The 7,500-nt window shown below is 33.0% G+C and overlaps 1 long non-coding RNA gene across 1 annotated transcript in view; it reads left to right on the forward strand.

Annotated features, from left to right (window-relative positions):
• Positions 1 to 7,500, forward strand: part of LOC147470984 (uncharacterized) — a 47,557-nt gene that overhangs the window by 9,545 nt on the left and 30,512 nt on the right. The window contains exon 2 of the long non-coding RNA XR_015191377.1: positions 5,244 to 5,484. This is a non-coding gene — a long non-coding RNA (uncharacterized LOC147470984). The remainder of the gene's footprint in view (positions 1 to 5,243; positions 5,485 to 7,500) is intronic.

The raw sequence follows: 7,500 nt of genomic DNA on the forward strand, positions 1-7,500 counted from the left end.
GCTCGATCTGCTTGAATCTGGAAACTAGCTAAACATGTTTCTTGTAAAGTGCATCGTATTATAATAATTACAGTATCATTTATGTTGGATTGTACCACTTACATTGCACTTAGATGTCTTTGTTTAACGATCCCCTTATGTATGTACTTGTTAGGTATTTTTTTTATTATATTTTCCTGTTATTTTGAAACAATAAATATGTATTTCGTGTTTACTATTGAAGTCGACATCAATCTCGTTCTGCATCTCGATATACCCAGTGACAGCCAGATTCATCCGACACATATGTTTACCATATTTATGCGACTTGCAGATTTCTCGTGTTAGTTCCTTCAAGATGAAGCCAATTTTCTGGCGCTGTGCGAACAGGAATGACGGATGGTTATGTAAAACCCTTAATTATTCTGAATATTGTCGGCTTTTTCTAATTGAAAGGGAGACAAACTAAGCTAGTTTTCACCAGCTCGATCTGCTGTTACTACCATGAGTCATATTTACGGTAAATCGCAACAATTACGTAATTTTATCTTATCTCATCTGACACTGATGTGGGATGACATACTTTATTATCTATTTCGTAAAGCACTATCCATGCTCTTATTAGCCATGATCATGATATATAGTCATGATGATTATGTTAATGATATTGATTACGTCAGTAGTAATCAAAATAATGATGGCATTAACAACACTATTACTATAACAACTACTACTACTTCTACTACAACAATTGATTCTATTGCTACTACTACTACTGTAAATGATGATGATAAGAATGACGGTGATGGTGATAATCATCGTAATATTTGATATATCTGATATTGTTAATTGATATGGTAATTTGATAAACATTCTTTCGTAGGGAAAACTATGAGTTACTAGAAACCCGTTTTCTGTTATACTTTCATGTGAATTTTGCCTTGTAGTGGCAAAAAGAAAAATATTGCTTTATTTGATGCTAATGTGTTTCTCTAGAGATAGGAAAAACATTTGTATTAAGAATATGTCGCAGAATTAGGATATTTTGCCCATTAGATATTTGTTTATGATTTTAAAAAAGTGTAACCCCGCGAACTCTAACTGGGACTGTAGTGAAGATGGCGCGCGTGGTCTTGCGGTAAACGTTTATTTTGGTAAAATTCTTTGTCTGTGAGTTTATGTTAACTAGAAACATATGTCCAACATAATTATTTGAATATTAGTTTATTTTTGGATCATATATATAGATTGATAATTCATTGATTTGTGTTAGTATTTTTTTTGTCTGCATTTTGCTCAGATTTACTATTGGTGTTTACTATTGATGGTCTAGAAATACCTTTTTGTTTTATGTGCATTATTATTATTATTATTATTAATGTTGATGGTCTTTGCTAAAGGCAAGGACATGATGTACTAATTATAGGTTGATACATTTATTGTGTTCAATCAGTGTTTTAATTTTCAAATTTGCTTGCATGTTTTGAATGACACCATTGATTAAAAGTTATCTAAGGAGCAATATAAATATAAAATTTGAATTAAGTCTACATAAGAAATAAATTAGATATTCTTAACTGCTTTGTTTTGTTGCAGAAATTAACTGTTGGATTATAAGTGAAAGTCAAGCAGTTTAGTTTAAGGTTAACCTTACTGTTGCCTTTTTACTGGCTTCATTGCATCAACCCAAAGGTGGTCATAAAAATCATTTTGATAGCAAGTTGATCTTTATCAATGGAAATAATGGAAATATAAATGATAAAGATGATAGTCATAACTATTAGATCAATAGCAGTGATATCGATTGTAAAACTGGTAATGATTATAATGATTATGGTGATAATAATAATGATAATAAAACTAATAGTAGTACATACAAGAATAACATTCCACACACACACACACACTCTCTCTCTCTCTCTCTCTCTCTCTCTCTCTCTCTCTCTCTCTCTCTCTCTCTCTCTCTCTCTCTCTCACACACATCTATGTATGTCTTGTATGTGTATATATACATTCATACACCTATGTATGTATTGTATGTACACACACACACACACACATTTATATTATATATATATATATATATATATATATATATATATATATATGTATATATGTATTTGTATAAATATTTATATATATATTATATATATGTTATATATATGTATTTATATATGTATTATATACATTATATATATATGGACATGTATATGTATATATATATGTACGCACATGTGTTTTTATATATATAATCATATACATATACATTTATATATATATACATATACATACATATATATATATATATATATATATATATATATATATATACATACATACATATATATATGTAAATATGTATATATATATATAGATTGATTGATAAGTATATATATGTATGTATGTATATATTATACACATGTATATATATATATATATACATTATATGCATATATATATATATATATATATATATATATATATATTTATATATATATATATATATATATATATTTATATTTATAGACATAATATATGTTTACACACACACACACACACACACACACACGTATAAATAATGTACATACATATATATGTATGTATATGTACATATACATATGTATATGTATATATATGGATTTATGTATATTTATATACATATATGTATAGATAAGTATAAGTAATATGTATGTATATATGTTGCATATTCATATACATACATATGTAAATACTTGTGTGTGTGTGTGTGTGTGTGTGTGTGTGCGTGTGTGTGTGTGTATGCGCGCGAGCATGAGAAATGTGGGTTAGACTGAACCGAAGATAAACCGTACGTGGGAAGCCCGTAGAGTACAGCTGAACCCAAATAGGCAGCTCAGTGCTATGAGTGCATCAGAATGGTGAATGTACTTGGTATTAAAGAATACTGTAAAAATGTTGACTTCATTTGAAATTCTTCACAAATGATTATTGGTTATTTGACTGTCACTGTTAAAGGAATCGTTAACGTTGTCATTGTTCCTAACGTTCGTATTTGATTGATACAGTGTTGATGGTATATTCTGTTATAATGAACATCATCATCTGTGTCGATTGCGGTGCTTTACTCATATCCCTGCATATAATTGTTATTATGCAACGTGATTCTGTTAAGACAAACCAGACTAGATGAATAACTAATGGAAAACAATCATTTGATAAACTTTAATGAGCTGAGAGGTGTCTGCACATTTGTCATATATATATGGACCTTTTTTCGTATAGGTGATTGTGAAGTCGCCGTCATTGTCGCGTACGATTGTAGGAAAGACAGGAATGAGGAAGAATGATAAATAATCATTATGGTAATGATAATAGTAATAATAATTTAGTACTACTACTACTAATAATAATGATAATGATACAATGAGGATAGTGCTAATGATGATAATAAATCTACATCACAAGTTTCAATGCTTAGAATTAGTCTCATACCTGTTCTACATGTCTTACATGCTGGTCACATAGTTAAAGCCATTAGGTTTATTCCAGTAAAAAATAAGACGTTTACTAGCTTTCAATAAAGTTTCTAACGAGGTGCACTGACTAATGTAAAGGTTAGCGTCTCCCATTAATGTAACACGCCCTACGCAATAATTGTAATCCAGTGTATTAATTAAGGCTTAACTAAAGCATTTTTTTTTGTTTCACAAAGGTATCAGTTGATGTTATTGGCCACTTGAGTACTAATTGACCATAATCTTTTGGGCTTGTTTACACTCTGGGCTATCTGGAAATTCTAGCAACTATTGTTTATATATTGCATTTTATATTAAAACAAATATTTTGTTGTGTCTTGCCATCGGTGCTTGTATGTAACCTAAGATTATAATGATTTTTTTTATGAGCTTTGTAGAACGGATTTTGTGATATGAGTGTTGTGTTATTTTTATGTTACCTAATGCGTGCGTGATCATTGGTATCATCTTTCCCATGGTTTCTTTTTCGTAGATGAAGTGAGGTTGTTGCACTGGTGGGAAGCCATAAACAAGGGGTAAATTTTTGAACAGCTGTAATGATTCTCATTGCTTCACTCAGGTTTATATCTATTGCTTATGCATTTTGCTCCCATACTTGAGTAAAGCATTTCACTATTGTATGCTAAAGGTGATACTTGGACATCTGTAGCATAAGTTGATTGTTAAGGATGGAATCAGGTGAAAGACCAATAACAATTGCACCGATATATTTGTTCGATACCAATCTCGATAAGTAACTGGGCTATTGGTTGATTTTCTTCATATAAGAGTGGTTGTAATTTTAATATTTCTTTAATCACATAGTTACTGCTTGTGTTTAAAAGTCCGTTACAACATTAGCTAACCTTAATGTATATTTCATCTGTTCGGGCTGCATTAGTCTGAGACTTATATTTATAATTCATTTATATCAATCTGAAGTTTGTTGATGCTATGTTATTTTAAGAATAAGTTATATATGATTTTCCAATTTTCAATTCAAGTCTGAGACTTGGTATGCGAATTCTTTTTTGCATCTAGCATTTATTGGGTGATTTATAAAGATGCCATATTTTTTATATATTTTAAGGCAAATTCCAGGTTCTGCTGGAATGCTTACAACATAAATTCACTAGGATGTCGATCCAGTGTTATATTCTTGGATTATAGAGAGAATTGGAAAGTTAATGTAGTATCAATACTTTCAAGACTTATTTACTGCAGGAGATAACATTGTCCAAGAGATCCACGTGGTATGTTTTTGCCACCCTGTGATATTCGCAAAATTTAACAAGGGGATTATTTCATTTGGCTGAGATAAACTGGCACAAAGTTTGGGAATGATCTCATTTGGCTGGGATCACCTCAGTGTCTATCGTTTGGGGAAATCCTCTCCAGGTATCTTATATCTTAAATGTTGTTGCTTTGATTATTTTGGTAACAGGAAGAATTACGGTATGTTGAGGATAGGTCATTGTTGGCTATGCGAGGGCACCGTGCAGTGTGTGTGTGTTTGTATGCTTTATGTGTGAATATATGTTCCTGGATATGGTGCAATGTGTGTTTATGCATATGCGCTTTGGAGTATCTGCCTTTGCGTATGTCTGTGCCTCTCATAGGATGTGAGTGTACCCTGTTTATTGCAGATATTTGGTAACAGTTCTTACCTTCATGTTTTGATATAAATCTCCTTATCTAAAGTAATACAACCTTGTATAGACAAGTTTCTTTAAATTTACTAATTTGTTTTACTTTGCGTTTTCCCGTCAGGTTGTGAAACAGCGCGCGTTGTGACCTCCCACTCGTGACCTCAGAAAAGGACTTCTGTTCTGTATCCTCCTTCCTTTCCCTGATCCTCCTTCGACGGACGCCTTCCTCATCTCCTCCTCGAAGCCCTTTTTCCTCCTGTTAAGCCCCTTCCTCCTTAGGATCCACTTCTCCCGGTCTCGCTGAAGGACTCAGCTCCTTCGCTACTGCTTCGCCACGTCTCGCTGTTACACTTGTCTTAAAGGTAAGCTAGCACACATTAAAACAACCGCAAACACATATATATATAAAGCGTTCTCTACCCTTCATCCTCCACATACACTCAAACATACAAACAGTCAGACACGCACATGCACATGTACACGCACACGCACACGCACACGCACACGCACACGCACGCACACGCACACGCACACGCACACACACACACACACACACGCGCACACGCACACGTACACGTACACGCGCACGCACACGCACACCTACCCACACTCACACCTACCCACACTCACACTCAAACTCAAACGTATCCACCTAAACGCACAAAATATCACTCTCACAAGCAAACATGGAGGCGTCTAGAGTCACTTTTTAAGGTGCCAGCATCATGCAGTCACGTGACCCGCGCCTCGTGACCAAGAATAAGCATGCGTTGTGCCCGAGGCGCTGGGCTTGCACGTGCCAAAGTGTGTGCTTGCGATGATGGCTAAAGGTCAGCACTTATGAACTGGATGTTTTATATGTTGTATATATTGTCCTCTTTACTCTGTGGGGCTGTAGGATGTTTATATATACACATATATATCATGTATAATATATATATATATATATATGTATATGTATATATATATATATATATATATATATATGATATATATGTATGTATATATATAACGTAATATTTTCTACATAACGTAGTGTTTTTTCTTTAAGGTATTTTTATTATATGTTACTAGCTAAGTAGCGTATAGTTTTTTTATATTAACGTATTACCCATTATCACTAAATATAGTAACGTTTTTCTAAATAATGTATCATATTCTATATATCGCATCGTGTTCTATAAAACGTAAGATTTTCCAAATTACATATCGTTTTCTATATACCGTATCGTTTTCTACATATATCATTCCCTCCATACCGTATAGTTTTCCGTATGTATCGTTTTCTATGTAGCGTATCGTTTTCTCTGAGCGATCTGCCAGAAACAAGGAATATCAGGAAGAAATAGGAAATCACAGGAGGGAAGACCGAGAAGCAGAAGAAACATAAGACGAAGGAGAAAGGGGAGACCCGAGAAATACAAGAAAAGGCAAAAAGTTTTGAAATGAATTTAATGAGAAGGAAAATCAAATTTAGATGACGCGCGGAGGGGGGAAACTAAGGTAAAAACAAGGACAAGAATTCGCACGAGAACTATACGCAGAGAGGAGCAAGAATAGAGGAAAGCGGAGGGGGAAGGGAAACTCATGACCACATTCCTAGAATCATGGTCATGGTCGACCACCTCAGAGATTCATTTAGATATATATTTTTTGTTGTTGTATGATGAGAGCGGCAGTCATGATAAATTATATTATTAACAAACAATATATATAACAATATCATAATATCAACAAAGGCAATGATAATGAAAACGAAAACAACAGCAACAACTATGGTGATAATAATGGTAATGATAATAATATTATTATTGTCATCATTATTATTATTATTATCATTATTATTTTCGTTATTGCTATTATTGTTATCATCATCATCATCTGAAATTATTATTGATTTTATTGCCATTGCAATAACTGCTGATATTCAATATTTTTTACTGCATTTGTTTTAACTACATGTCCTTGGGATAATATAATCTATTTCGTCTCTTTTTCCTTGGTGGTAACATCGCTGTACAACATTTTATCCTAATTATCATTCTGCACTTCTCTCTTCCCCTTCCCTTCCTGTTTTTAAAGTCTACTACACTCCCAGACCTGATCTCCTTACCTGTCTTTGCAGACATGCCAATGCTCAGTCATCACTATCATTTACATAAATATCTAATGATGATGCAACTTGCTTAATCTGTGCAATCTTCTATAGATATCAGTTACTCACTTTCAAAAAATGAGTCTTGCTCTCTTATCACTAGTATTGAAAACCTTACCATTTGTCATAATGCCTCTCTTTCTGTCTATTTCAATTAACTATGTCTGTTCGAGCCATGGTAACATAAAGGTGCACTATATCCGATCAACCAACTCGTGTTCAC

Source organism: Penaeus japonicus, unplaced genomic scaffold, assembly GCF_977035675.1.
Source record: "Penaeus japonicus unplaced genomic scaffold, GWHDUDI00000001_assembly GWHDUDI00000011, whole genome shotgun sequence".
NCBI classification, from domain to species: domain Eukaryota; kingdom Metazoa; phylum Arthropoda; class Malacostraca; order Decapoda; family Penaeidae; genus Penaeus; species Penaeus japonicus.